Raw genomic sequence first — 16135 nt, 5'->3', positions numbered from 1 at the left:
AGAAGCCTAATGATAGCGGCCATGCTGCAGATAGTGAAGATAGATGAAGATCACGTTAAAAAACTCTATGGTGGTCCAAAAATAATTTGGTGTGAGCGGCTTTGAGACTTTAGATTGTGTCATTCAATCAATCACTCATAAGCAGTACGGACAACCCTAAAGTGGCAGCTCACACTTAACTAGCGCTAACTGTCATGAACCATGACAAGTGCACAAATGCGAATGCCTACCCTACAGACAACTAAGCGGATTATCGTGAAAATGGCAGGACTGGTGGGACCGTGAAAGCTCAGAGGAGGCGGAAAGCAGAGAGAGTGAGCGTAAAAAGAAAGTTTGAGCGAGTGAGCAGTTTAATGCCTGACACTGGGACTAAAAAAAGAAAGTGGTTGAATAGGTAGAGTGAAAGGGGTGTGCTGCAAGCAGAATGCGAAGAGGACACCGAGTAATAAACGTTGTTTTGTGCAGCTGATTGCGCACCCTAAAGAGAGGATGACACCGCGAGCAATAAAACAAAAACGTGGCTGATCCCCACATATAAAATCATTACAACACAAACGTGAAACGTGTCATCATAAATGTAGTTAAAAATTTATTGTGCATTGTTTCAGGAACAGCAACAAACTACAAATTTATGTTAGGAATGGCAAGCAGCACGAAACTTGCAGTGCACACCTCAAGCAGACACGCAAGAAATTAGCATACACGAGATGAGCGCGGGCTAACAACTGTCGAAATTCTTCTTGCGTCGTGTGTCAGCAGCGCGCTCCTTTCGTGAATGTGGCCGTGGCAGCTTGCAGAGTGACCTTAATCCTCTCTTGAATTGCGAGTCTGATAATCGTGCGCGAGAATGACCACGTGGGACCATTGGGACGGCGCTTCGTTGAGCCAGCGGCCTTGAGAGCACGTCAAACGCCAGACCATTGCGGCGCCTCCCCACTGATAACGAAAATGCGATAAAGTTTCGAAGCTCTGAGGACTGATAAATGGTGTATGGTGTATATAAATAAATGGCTTGCCGTTAGCACTAAAACTAACATACGCATTGTGGCGCTGTCATTAGCTCCGCGCGCTGAGGATCCAGAAGTTGCTAGTTCTATTCCGCTCAACAAATGTTTTTTTGCTAATTTTTTGTTTGCAATCTCTTAGCATACATTTTTCAACGTCACTTCTGTCACAAAAGTACGTCACTGTAGCCGTGGTGGACCCAGGCATAAAACACTTTCGCGTTAAAATTTGATACGTGTAACCTCAAGAACAAGGAAAAGAGCGGATTGGGTCAGGGTACAAAAATGGGTGTTAAGGACATCATAGTTGAAATGAAAGAAGTCACAGCTTTGCCGCAAAGGTGAAGCAATGAATGCGACAGCAACAACTAAGAAGATCACGCACAGAATGGCAAGCAGATCTAGACGTGCCCCGCGTTTATCACGCACAAATGACGCACGAAACGTACTCATAGGTACAGAAGAACATGAATAAGCATCACAGTCATTACTTCGCAGTGTCTGAAAAGTGCGCTCTTTCCGCAAACGGAGGCTGTGCAACAATTTCAGTGGCCTTTGTGCGCCCCGTAAATACAAAATAATCATTCCAGTGCAAGCCCGACGCCAGCCAAGACGTATGATCCTCCCAACGGCGAGATAAGGGCGCGCGAGAGATCGTCAACTCGCCTTTTCTCTGCAGGCCAAAGTACGCGTGAAAGATGAGAGCCACCGCGTGCTCATTCCCCCATCTCACTAACAACGCTGAAAACGCGATAGTTCCCCAGGTACCCGAGATGCCCGCCAACGGCGGTAACTGGTAGATATAAATAGGTTACCGTTTAAACGTTGAAGGAGGTGCTTCTTGGTGGCTCAGTGATTAACGCCTCGCATTTACGACGCAGAGGTCATAAGTTCGATTCCACGCGCCGAGTATTTTTGTGGAATTTTTTCTTGCGTTTTCGTATATATAGATACGTATACAAATGCGCTGAGTGACGATGACACAGACGCCAGTGGCAAAGTCCAGCCGAGCTATTCATATAATCGCTATCGTAATAAAAGAAATAAACATGGGCAGGGCATGCAACGCGTAGTGAGGACAACCGCTAGTAGTTAAATGCAACTGATTGGGTTCCACTATACACTACGTGCGGGACCTATAGGGGGTGCCTTGAAAGGCGTACACAGTGCCACTTGTGGTGTGGTGGGCGCGCAACCCTGAGAGTCGTAGCAGACAGCAGCGCCTAATTGCATTGATAGCTGGTGGCACAAGCGCCCGTGGCAGGCGGCTTAGTGTGCTTCGAACGGCATTTAAAGATATCGCAGGGGGACAATCTTCCGTGATGTCACCATGAATAAATGGCAAAACCTTCTGAAAGCGACCCTATTTTTTGCATTAGTGAGCGATTTGCTGCCCGTCGCCAGGAATGACGGCTAAACGCGTGTGTCAAGGGTGCGTAATGCATGAGGCTTGCTGCATAACTATCGCGGCAAACTGTCATTCTTTTGAACTTAGATTATTACCACTGCCCGCTTACTTGCAAAATACTTGGAGCATTTAGAAATATTAATGGCTCCACGGCCACTCGCCGTAGAAACTGGCATGCTCGTTTGTTCAGCGTCGTGCCACGACGATTTTCAGCCACCAAGTCTCGCGAAGTGCTTTGCTTGATATTGTCACGGTATCATCGTCGCTCATCATGATCAAAGCCTTTCCCTCGCCGCTCGCGCAGCTCATGCTAGAAGCTTGAGGCGTGGGCGAGAAAGAGAACGCGAAAAGATTTAGTCCAGAGAGGATGGGGCATGCCCCGTTCCGTCTTTCGCTTCACCTTGTAGAGTGCTGACGTCAACGGCAGTCACTTCGGCCACCGTCACGTGTCTCTCATTCACTATAACCTGTTGCGTTGTTTATGTTGCTTCCCGAAACAAACACCAAAATGTACATCCATCGCTTCAGCATTCGCAAAGCATCGTTTCTTACCATGTATAGTTCTGCTATACTCTACGCCCCGCATCATTTCTTCCTAACATGCATACTATTTAACAGTCAAAGAAAAGGGCTTGTGAAAGAACCAAATCCAAAAGATGATATTCAAGTCATTACTTCCGGTTGTTATTTTCTTTGTAGCCACAGCATTTGGTTTTAGACACAGGAGCGTTTGGCATGCCATATGCGATTTGCTACGCGAGAGGAAACGATTTTAATTGTAAGGTTATGCAAGTGAAACTTATTCTTCAACGACAATGCGCTTTTTTCGTGAATTAAGTCAATCAGTTATTTACAAAATCATCTTGTCCAAAGCTTTTAAGATTTATACACAAAATCAGTTATATAACAAACTGTCTATTTCATGGCCGATCCCCCATGGTGCCTTGTGCCAGTTTAGTAGGGACCAACCAACCAACTGACGTACTAGCTTGATCCTATCGAGTGTGCATTCGCTGCTGGGTGGCTACATGTGTTTACGGTAAAATGATACGTAATTCAGTTCACCCCTTTCTTGATGGACCCAACAACTCATGAAAGCACTAATTGGCCTCGCATTGCATCCCTCAAAACGTCGAACAGTACACGGCAAGGCAGTAATCATTAAGATCTATTAAAACATCCCATCATTCTTGATCTGAAGTAAAATTTCTTGCGTGCCTTTTTTTTTTCACCAGCTCTATGGCAGCTAGAACATCACGCAAGATCATCGCCTCTGCAGAGGGTGTCTCAGACCAATTCAAGCACGCATCGGCAGAATGCGAGACGGCAGAGGAAATGCGAACTAAACACTTTTTTACGTACCACAGCCGTGATCCACTTATTTCGCTGCCCAATAAAGCAGGAACAAGTCCAGAAACTTCGTTCTCGCAGGACACAGCGTGTACCTGTCGGTACAATCGACTACGCAGCAGTTCATGATTCAGATAAACTACGTGCTAGCGAACGTTGGGTGAGCGTTTCGGCTTTTAACGTTTGTCCTCTCTGACGGCCGCGCGGCGGCGCGCCAGTCTCAGTGCACGGAGTCTATAGGGCAGACGCGCGCCAGCCAGAAGGTTAGGTGGGCAGATGAGATCAAAAATTGCTAAAGTGCAACGGGGGAAGAGAAAGCACGGGACGGCTTTGATTGGTAGAAAATGAAAGAGGCATTTGTCCTACAGTGTGTCCAGTCATTCTAATTATGACGATGATCATGACGCTCGGGCGTCTTCACAAAAGCCGCGGAATAAAAAAAAAACACGTAGAACTCATCGCGCAAACACGCGCAAACATATACCGAATGTTCAGTTTTATGGTTCTCTGGAAATTCGGCACTGGGAAGAACATGAAAACAACCTTCGCATATAAGTAATGTATTCAAATTGACACAAAGGGAGACAATATTTCTGGCTGTCAGGGGGCCACCTAAGTGAGATTTATTAACTAAATGCGCAATTAAGCTTTTTCCCGTGATATCTCGACGCAGAGACATGCTAAAAAATACTTTTAGGTGTAACTGCAAGCAGAAGCGCGACTGCCTTCAACTTTTGTATACAAATACATCCACTCGAAGCAGTCACCAAAAGGTTAATTGATCAATCTTTGTTCATTCGGCCACTGACAGCCATAAATATTTTCTCACTTTGTGTCTTCTGGATACATGAGTTATCTGCAAAGATGGTTTTAATGTTCTTCCCAGTGCTCAATTTTAAGAAAACCATTTAAGCAAAGCTTTCAACATCCAATATAAATAAAGCATGCACATGCGTGCAGGCCCGTTCTCCCACAGGCCTGAATGTAGCTACAAGTTCGAATGTCATGCGTTCAAAGACATCCAACAGCACGTGAGTTAACGAACACATTCTTTCCGCAAGGCTCCGGAAATCGGCCTTTATATTGCCACTTGCATGGTGAGTTGTTTAGCGATTGCTGTACATGCGCGGTTGGTAATTTTGCGCGTCTGCCATATTCGGAATGTCTCGTGTCACGGATTTGTTCATATATCAAAGGTATGTACTTGTTTTTTACAGACAGGCGTTTACGTTTGCTTCAGCATAGTGAGAAAAAATATTCATAGTGGATATGTGGAACAGGGAGAGGCACTGATACCTGTGAAATTTGACGGCAGCACGTGAATAGCTCCTGCGTTAGCGAGAATTGGTGTATGCACGCCCTGATAAGTTCAAGCAATATACAGTCTGCGACAGCCTAGGCATAAAAATAAATATAGGCTCCGCCCGCTAGGCCACATTTCCCTTATCTTCCATGATTTCGCCGTGTGGTTAGTTCATTGTGCGGGAACGACGGAACGCGATAAAGAGTTGAAAACACACTGAGATGCTGCCGCTTCGGTGCACGTCAAACGTGGGCCACAAATTTGAACTGCATCGAATGACGACCAGCGACGGTGATAATGTGTACGTGTAGATAAGAGTTGAACGTATTACTTATTTTTCGTCCTAACCATTAGACGGCGTAGCAAAGGACAGCTCCAGTTGGACGCGCAACAAAAATGGATAGTGGTATACTTTACTTTTTAATGCGATAGCAATTACATGGACAGTCTCGGCTGGTTCTTGGCGCTGGCGTCGGCGTTTATGTGATGCACCGTATATGTATACGTATCTATATATATGAAAACCCATTCAGGACAAAATCCCAAAAAAAGTGATTTCAAATCTGCATGTTACACCGCAAATGTAGTCGAAAGACGATAGTCTTGCGCCTGGAGAGAGTGAACAAAATGTTTATTTGATGTTCTGCGCAAGAAAATCGGTGAAGGGTATTCTGGAGGCGCTGCGTTAGAGTGCTTCGAGCATGTATAGCGAAGGTGAACGAGCGCATGGAGGCACGTTAGACACAAGCGCCATCTGGCAGTTATCTTTGAAAACGAAGACGTGCAGCCCGCGGAGAAAGATGCGCGCCCGTCTTGGAGGCGATAAAGTGTAGAACGCAAAACGACGGCCAGGTGCCACCACCATGACGTCGTAGTAAAGCGTTGGAAACACCTTTTTGAGCATCGCGTTGCTCTGTCAGCGCAGCGCGATAATCGCTACATTCCTTAAAGTTACTTGTGTGGGCCTCTTCTAGTATAAATTAAGACATACGAAACTTCGAACAGTTGTTATGGCGCTTCAAATATGCGCTATATTTGCTTTTTTTTTTTACAATCGCACAACCAACGCTAAACCTTGAGCAATAATGGTGGGTGCTGCGAATGGAGTTGGCCGTTTGGTGCTGTTTGAGGTATCGTTAGGGTGGACAAACAGATGAATGTACAGACAGACAGACCAAAATTTTTTTGTCGAAGGTCCCAAGAAAGACTATCGTCTTTAAAATCTAGCGTGCGGAATCGAACGTGGGACCTCTGCGTCGTGAAGGCGAGGCGTCATCCGCTGAGCCACCCCGGAGCACATCCTACACAGCTCAAATGGCAAGCTACTAGTGTCTACCACTTACCGCTGCTCACGAATATCTCGGGGGAAATTGCGTTCGCAGCATTACCAACAAGACGGCGCAAAGAGCGCGCGTCGCCACATCGCGGGGTCGTGCCCGCTCTAATCTCTTACGCGTACTTTTGCTCGGCGAGATAAGGGCGCGTGATGGAGCGACGCTCTCTCATGCACCCTTATATCGCGGCGGTGAGGAGGGGAAGGTCGTACACCTTGGCTGGCCTCGGGCTTTACCTGGAACGACTCTGCTGTAGTTACCTGGTGCTCAAAGGTCACTGCAATCATTGCAGTCTCCGTGTTCGAAAAGCGCACGCTTTTCAGACACAGAAAAGTAACAAATGAGACGCTTATTCGCATGCATCTGTACCTGTGAGTAGGTTTTGTGCGGCATTTGTGCGGGAGGAACGCGGGGCATGTTTCGATCTGCTTTTAATTCTTAGCGTGACCTTTCAATTCATTGATATCACGTTCATTGATTCGCCTTTCCAGCAAAGCTGTAACTTTTTTTATTCTTAGCTCGTCTGCGACTCTGGATTTCTTTGAATAGTTTGCGTGATTTAGTGCCAGTAGTTTTACCACCCATACGACGACGCCTAAGAAAAGTGTGCATTTTCTCGCGCGACAAAACTCAGCGCCGTGTTGAGAGTCAGGAGTCATCGAGCGCAAAAACTTTATATATATATATATATATATATATATATATATATATATATATATATATATATATTAAGCGAAAGAAGTGCATACTTAAGGGCTTGGTTTTCCATGTTTTGACACTGTAATAATGAGATCTAACAGACAATAATGCCAAAGAATGTATAGGGGTAGTTATTAGAACCAACGTAATCTAAAGAAGAACAAAGAAAAGTCGGTGAAAAAAACTTGCCGTGAGCAGGAATCGAACCTACGACCTTCGAATAACACGTTCGATGATACAGCCACTGATATATATATATATATTAGCCAGAGTTTAAAAAGATGCCGACACACGCAATCACACGCGACCTAATGCATGTTGCTCCCCGTTGCCTGGAGTAAGTCAGACTATTTTTTGTGTGATAAAATATTGTTTAACACAATCTGCTTAATTACCTACCTTTTGAAGGAACGAAGTCAGACATAACATTTCAATAAGGAAGTTGTAGGTCAGTTTTCAAAACGTTCGATTAGACAGTTTAAAAGTTTGTATCTGTTCACTAATAACGTTTTTCTGCTAACTACAATTGCCCGCGAACATGATACTAAAAATACCACGCGAAAAATCCACTGGCGCGCCTACGCGTGCCGTGATTCTGGTGCTCTCTAATGTTCCTCCTACCAACGATGCGCTTCCCTCGCATCGGTTCATGAAAGCGATAAGCAGTCACAGCGGTTATCGCTTCTGTGGTCGATAGCAACAAGCATTCATCGTAAATCCACCACTATCGTTGCGGCCCTGCCGAGACAGCACAATAGGCAAATGCTATGGTCGTTCGTATGCAGAACGTTACGGAGCACTAGAATCATTCTGCGCACTGGCGCTGTGTGGATTTGTCACATGGTATTTTTTGTATTCCGCGGGCATTTGTAATTAGCAGAAAAACACTAATAATTAACAGCTATAAAGCTCAAAACTGTATATTCAGACTCTTCGCAAACCTATCTACAACTTTCTCAATAAAACTTTTTATCTATCTTCGGTCTTTAGAAAGTTAGTTATTTAAACAGATCTTATTAAAAAATACTTAGAACAGAAAAATAGTCTAACTCCAGGCAACGGTGAGCAACATGCATTTTATCGCGTCGTAATTGCTTGTGTCGGCATATTCTAAAACTCTGGCATAAGTATGGCCCACCCTGTTATGTATATACACGAGTTCTTACAAAAAGCGCTGTTGATCCCTCTTTTTAGGAATCTGTAAACACGAAAGTGAAGTCAAACATGTCCTCGGAAGAGGTTGTTGAGCATTTATTGGAATGCTGCATAAACAGGGCGAGCATGGACAAACAACTGTCACAATCCTTGCTCCGTGTGGGAGCAGCACGTCCCTTTCTTAAACGTTGCCGCGGCAGCGAGTGTGTTCGTGCTCTTTTTAACTACTGTAGCTTCAAAAGAAAGGAGGAAGAGGAGAATTGAAAGAAGAAGGACGGGGAAATCTTGCGGTGTAAGCACAGGAGGTACAAAGCACCTGAATATAAGCGCGCGTGCAAGTGACCCACGCGCTTTGACCACGCCATGTGGAGGCGCGCTCACAACAAACGCGCCCAGAACGCGCGCCACTTGTGCCATTTCGGTACTGATTACTAAAGCTCTGCTAAAGTTTCTGAGCTCTGGGTACCGCCAGTGGTACATGGTGTGTATAGATTGCTCGATGTTAACATGCTGGGGAAGGGTCGTTCTGTGGTGTATTGGTTAACGTCGTCCCTTTCCATGGCTGTTTCAGATTTGTACGTATAAGCGAATTGCCGGCCTTGGCGGCACCTTCTGCTGCGCTTGAGCATGAAGGCGTCTGAAGGGTTTGATGACGCTGAAGGGGCGCTCAGAAATGAAGGCGTTCTTTCTTCCTCATCATTCTTATTTCAAACTTCATACGTATGCTCAGGAGGGTCGTGTCAGAGCTATAGATGCAATAACTAACCAATTTATATAGCTACACAGAGCGCAAGGTCACCGATTTGAGGCCCCACTGCGGAACTTTTCTTTGTCAATTTTTTCTTTGTAATCTTTAGGTAAATATTTTACAATATCATATCTGTGACTGAAGTACGTCACACAACAGTGGTGGACACCGGCATATAACGCTTTCGTTTTAAAATGTAAAAATAAACAGACCCCAACGAAAAGGCTTTCTCTAGAAACAAAGTATATAGTTGCATCGGAATGTCGTTTTCAACAATAATTGATGTAGGGAGTTGACATAATTTCTTTAATGATTCATGCCTGCGGTGAAGTTTGTCAAAATAGCAATGAGCGATAATTTGAAGGCATCGGCTCTGTCGTGGACGTGCCTTCCGAAAGCGGTTTCAGATTTGCACGCATAAGCAACTAGCCAGCACTTGGAGCATGTTCTGCTGGGAGAGAGCGTTAAGGCGTCTGAAGGGTTTAATGACGGCGACAGAGCGCTCAGAAGTGACGCCGTTCTTTCTTCCTCGCTATTCTTATTTCAAACTTTATGCAAGTGCTCAGAAGGGTCGCGGCGGAGCTGTGGGTGCACTAACTAACCGATTTACACTTCAATACAAATGACGGGATTGATTTACAGACTGTACGTACATATCGTCAACAGATACTTCCGCTTGTATAGCGAATATTTTTATGAAAAAAATTCGGCAGATTCAAAGTACGTGGGAATTAACTTTATGTGAAACACGTGGAGGGAAGTAGATCATGTTGCATTTTCTTTTGAGTCTTACGTCATGAAATGACGCTAAATATATGTACAAATGTTGCACGCAGAGACATATGTTGAAGAGTTGCAGATGTTTATATAACCAGCTTTCTTCTTGCACAACGATGCCAGCTGAAAATGTGTTTTAGCAACACCAAAAGCTGATATGAAGCGCTGATGCTCGCGAAGATGATGGCCCTTACCACTGCTACTAATATAAATTTCAGCACATGGCACCTCACCACAATTGACGTTAACCCGACGTGACAGCTGTATGAAAGGAGTGCATATGTAATGTTTATAAAATTGGGTAGGCGGCACTGCAACCACTATTGACGTTTCACGAAGATTAGCGTCTATTTGAAAAGTAGCTCCGAGACCTGGCGTAGCTCTGTGCTAGAATGCTTGACTGCCACGCAGAATGCTTGCGTTCGATTCCTTCTGAGACCATGAAATTTATTATTTGTATTCGTCGGGCGGCCAATGCTGCCTATGACAGGTTTCTCTTAACACTGACATTAACACTGACATTGGGTCGACGCTACCGATGTCGGGTATTGCTTAACGCTCACGCGTTAAAATTGCCCATGTGTGTTCTCGTCGTTCCTGGGTAGATACTAAGTGTTAATCACCAGCGGCACATACCCACCCGTGAGTATGTGCCACTGTCTGACGTGAAGTGTTTGACGACGTACGCGACGGGATCGTGACATTATTCATGTCTTGACCAGCGCGTCATATTAGTCAAACTATCTTACACTCCCATGCTACTTTTGGTTCACGCCAAGTTAAGAGGGTGACCACGAGAGCACGCAAACGTGAGCGGCTAGATAGATAGATAGATAGATAGATAGGTACGCCCAAAGTCACCGAAGTTCGCCAAGAAATGCTTCGCATTTAGAAGCGTATCGTTACAGTTTAGGTGAGTATGATAGTGTCTGCGAATCCTTTGTTTTGAGATAGCGCGAAGGGTGCAACAGTAACTTGTGCAAAGAGGAACGTATGGCCAATCGTTTCTTGAACTTCACATGAGTCCAGCACGGTCAAATGGTTTCACCAACTAAATCAATTCAGACAGGTGGGTATTTCAGTACCATGAAAACAATCAGTCCGTAAAAACAATCAGCATACTATCTCGAACACAATATAATAATAATAATACTAATAATGTTTGCGGACCTTTAATAGCGTCTTAAAGTCACACTCAGAGTGGCAAGAGAGTGCTAGCAACTCCCTTTGCGAGCCTACTTTAGTACCCGCATATATTCGAAGAATTTCTTAGCGAACTTCGGCGTCTTTGAGCCTATCTATCTATCTATCTATCTATCTATCTATCTATCTATCTATCTATCTATCTATCTATCTATCTATCTATCTATCTATCTATCTATCTATCTATGTACCCGCCTACGACGTTTAGCTCTCTTGGTCATTTCAATAATGATATCGATACCAACATTTGTAAGCGTAACATGACTGTAAGGTGAGCATAAGTGACTAGTCATAACATAAAAATCATGATATGTATGTCATAAATGTCAAGATTTACATTTAATGGTCTGGCTGTTCTTGCAGTGGATTTGTTCAGATGACGATGCAAAACTGGTATCGTATTGCATGACTGTATGGCGAACATAAGTGACAAACCCTAACATGGAAATCATGACATGCATGTCATGTAAGTCATGCCTACACATCACGCTCACGGCACGCTTACAGTCGTTTAACTAGCTTCGCATATATGAAATTTGGTTTTACTAGACGTGAATAGATGACTAAGATATATGACACGTCCAAACATGATAATCATGACATGCGTGTGATGTAAAAATGACTACCTGCTAAGTTCATAGCGCACTTGCACTCGTTTTGATGGCTTCACGTATATCAAATATGGTGTTGCGCGACATCAATGGATGACAAAAGTATATGACTGATGCAATAATAATAATAATAATAATAATAATAATAATAATAATAATAATAATAATAATAATAATATAATAATCCTATTATTATTAAAAATTTACTTCCACCAATACGATGTTGATGGAGGGTTGTCGTGTTGATAATCACGACATTCCTGTCATGTGAGTACATGACAACATACCATACTCATGATGCACTTGTGGCCGTTTCACTAGCTTCACATATACCAAATTTGGTTTTACGGGACCTGAATGAACGACAAGGAAATTGACACGTCCAAACATGGTAATCATGACATGCGTGTTATGTAAAACCTGACTACACGCTACGCTCATTGCGCGCTTGCGGCCGTTTCGCTAGCTTTACATATACCGAAATTGGTATCACATCACGTGAATTGACGGTGAAGGTAAGTGACACGTCCAAACATGATAATCATTATAGGCGTGTCATGTAAAACATGACTACATGCTACGCTCGTAGCATGCACGCGGCCGTTGCACTTGCTCCACACTTACCAAATTTGGTATTACGTGACGCCAATGAATGACAAACGTATATGACTGGTGCAAAGATGATAATCATGACATGCTTGTCATGTGAGGCATAATTTACGTCCGCCTCGTAATGTTGTGCTAATTTTAAAGTCACATATCAACCTTCCTCATTCGTGCTTTCATATCATCGATGCCCACTGTACGCGGCATCTGCCAATTTTTTTCACTTTATTCCTAACAGTGCTCGGAACTGCTTGGTGCACAGAAAAGGCACACTATTTTGGCTCGCCGTAGGCTCCGGTAACTTTCACTCCCTAGAGTTCATGAACGTGCATCTAAATTTAGATGCAGCTCATCGAGCATGTTTACCTGTATGAAAATGCGGCCGCCACGGCCGGGATTTGATCGTGTGAGCGGCTGGTCAGCTCTGGAACACCATATCCAGTAGACCGACCCAGCGGGTGTATAAAACAATTTCAGTACAAACAAAATAACTATGCGTGTAAGGAGCACAGGCTGTGTTGCCATTTTTATCAACTTCTACCTTCAAATTACGGTAAACTAGAAACTTCAGTGAAATCACGTAACTGCCGTTGATTTAGAATTTATCAAGATACATCTTTATAAAAATAAATAAAGGAAGCATCAAACAATTAAATACGTGGACGAAAGGCAACTGATTAGTACGCTTAAGAAAACAGGAATAAGTAATTTTGACTTGAAGTATTTTGACTTGTTGCGGTGCAACAAACTTGAATGAAACCAAGTCTGGTAGTAGTATTGTTCTCTTGAATTTTAATTGCGGCCCAAGATCAATAACCATACAATTATTGTGTCCACTGACCTAACTTTGTGATTTGCCCCAGGAAGCGCAGCCCTCCGTATACCCTCCCAACGACACCAAAGCGCGACTCTTCCCTTAAGATTGCAGACAGTTTGCTTCGTTGCACGAAGTGTATTTACTCAGAGCTACGGGTAACTCAATTTCGCATGCCGATTCACATCAGCCACAGGAAAAACGGGAGACCGATTGATCTCGAGGTACGACCATATACGCGGCGCTATGACATCAAAACCGGGTAGCACCGCGAGTTTTGCCACGTGCATCATAAAGCAAACAGGACTAGTTATTCCACGCTGATTACCTCGGCGTAGATGGCTGTACACTGAATGCATCAGCACAGAACTACGTAATCTCTTAAAGAGTTTTGCGGAGTAATTGCGTAGTTAAACCGAAAAAGAGTGTTTCGCTCTTCCAAAAGACGAGATGTGTGCAAACGTTTGCACACGGCATGGCACAAAGGGTGCTGTCCTCGTTGTGGAGGAAAGCGTCATTTCTTAGAGTAAGTGCAGCAATGTTCACGCCGTGGGCAAGCGACCCATCGGTGCCTACATAAACATGTTTCCTTCCAGACGGTGCCGTAGAGTACTGTGGCTGAGTGGTTAGAGTGTACACGCATGCTGACTCAGTAGACATGAGTTCGAATCCCATGTGTCTACTGTAAACAATGAAATTTACTTCTAAAAGTTGCGCTTTCATGCCAATTTTACAGTACTCACAGATTGAAACTGGACACTCGGAGCGTGTGGCCGACAATACATGTGCCGCCGCTCGTGGCTGCGCGTAGAACCAATGTGTTGCATTGTGGTATAGAGCGAGGTGGAGAACATCAACGGAGCAGGATTACTCCTTCCAGTGGCCAAAGTGCCAGCCTGTAGTTCACCATGTGTACACTGCCAGGGTGGCGCTGCAAGGCTCACGCACAGGGAGTAGAAGGTGATATGGGATGGACATCATTTGAGGGCAGGGAAGCTAGCAGCAAGATAAAATTTGAGAAGCGATTGAGAGAAATGGGGGAGGAGCGTTGGGCTAGGAAGGTTTTCAGCTACTTGTACATGAAGATTGTCAATACAAAATGGAGGAAGCGAACCAGGAAATTGACTGGTAAATACTTAGAAAACAGCAGGTGGCCAAACCAAAAAGAACTATCGGTTAAGAAGAACGTGAAGGAAACGGAGACTGACATGTGGAGAATGGGCATGATTAAGAAGTCCGCACTAGACATCTATCGAACTTTTAAGCAGGAAATTGCCAAGGAAAGGATCTATGATAATACTCGGGGTAGTTCTCTACTGTTTGAGGCCAGGACGGGAGTACTGCGAACCAAGACATATCGGGCCAAATACGAAGGAGTAGACACAGTATGCAGTGCGTGTGGAGAGGAAGAAGAAACTGCCGAACACTTGATAATGTTCTGTAAAGGGCTTCACCCTATAGTTCAGGATGATGGCGCAGAGTTTTTCAAAGCACTGGGGTTTAGGGACCGGGAAGGCAAAATAGACTTTAAGTGGGTAGACATAACTAGAAGGAGGTTATCTGATTGGTGGCTAAAGTCAAGGCACGAGTGAAAATTAAACTCTTCACTGCAAAGTACGAATCCTCAAACTCACTTTTTAAAGAAAAAAAAATAAATCTAGTTTTTGGTTCAATAAGTATCACGGCTTGGTGGCGCTAGCCACCGCCTGATCTAAAGGGTACAGCCATATCCATCCACCCATCCATCCATCCATCCAACCATCCATCCATTCGCATGTCGACCGAACTGGCTGGCCGCTGCGCACCACTTTTAATGGGGCGCCAGCTGACAGCCCTCTCGTTGTGCGTGCTTAGGTGATGTGGTACGCATGCTGTGCAAGTAAAACATAAGATTCAGTTAGGAGATGGCGCCTTGCGTGCGTTCGTACACATGATAAACATCTGCACGAAAGCACGGAAAGTTTACTTCGTGGTTGCTGCCTCGACAAAAATGAAAATGACTGGCAGGCTTGCCTTCATGCATCATGGAAATATTATCATGTATTAGTGTAGTTAGGGTAAACTGGGGCCTATTGTTGAATAAAAATGCGATAAGCTCTTTCGTTCTTCTATGGCCGACTGCTCTAAAAATACTTGCCACGCAGAATAGCCACACTATTGGCTGCTCGGGGCGAAACAACAAAATATAAAGTCATTGTTTCGATGCTGCACAGGAAGAGGCCCATGGCTGTAGCTTTTTTTTCCATCGGGACGAAAAGCTTGGCAATTTTCGTATTCTTTTGTGCAGCTATTTATCACGTCTACGACCGAATTTCAGACGCGACATCTTAGCGGTATCGAATTTCTTACTTGCGCAGCCTTCGTGCCCCGTCGTCAAAGGGAACCGATCGAGAGCGTTTTCTGCTTGCACCCCAATATAAACGGTTCGCACCGTCCACTCAATTCACGCTGCATGCATGCAAAAGCACACGAGCCTTGCAGCGCTACGCTGGCAGTGTGCACTTTGTGAACTAAATGCCAACTTTTTAACGACCGCAAGGAGCAAGCCTGCTCCGTAGCTGTTCGCGCCCTCACTCTATACCACAATGCAACACCCTGGTTACGCGAGCACCTACGAGGGGTGGTACATGCATCGGCGTCCACGCGCTACGAGTGTCTTCTTTATATCCGTGAGTACTGTACATTGAATTTCGAGCCTGCACACACTTCGAAATGGTGGTTAATTCAACCAAGATCTAATTTTTGTTCCCGCAAAAGTAGCTGCTGTTCTTTTCAGTAACCGCTAAGGGGGGAAGGAGTGTTACCCCCAAAAGGTATGAATAGATGTGGCAAATTAGTAACTTCCCCAAAAGAGCGACCTTGATACCCGCTCCCTCGAATACTTCGTTGAGTGCACTTGTGATAATTTCCTCGATCCCTCTAAACATTTGTGTACCCTAAGCTTTCTTTGTTCATTATTCTAACGTTTTTTTTTGTTCATTGCACGATTTCAGCTGCACTGACGTAAGATAAGTAGTTTGTTCGGTATTGCGGAGTTTGAAGTCAAAATAAAATATACACAAAACTGCGCTCGCACTCTGTTTCTGGAAACCTCTATTTCTCTCACAAGAATTAGTCACTAAT

Source organism: Rhipicephalus microplus, chromosome X (assembly GCF_043290135.1).
Source record: "Rhipicephalus microplus isolate Deutch F79 chromosome X, USDA_Rmic, whole genome shotgun sequence".
In the NCBI taxonomy this organism is placed as follows: domain Eukaryota; kingdom Metazoa; phylum Arthropoda; class Arachnida; order Ixodida; family Ixodidae; genus Rhipicephalus; species Rhipicephalus microplus.
Note: the sequence above shows the minus strand (reverse complement) of the source record.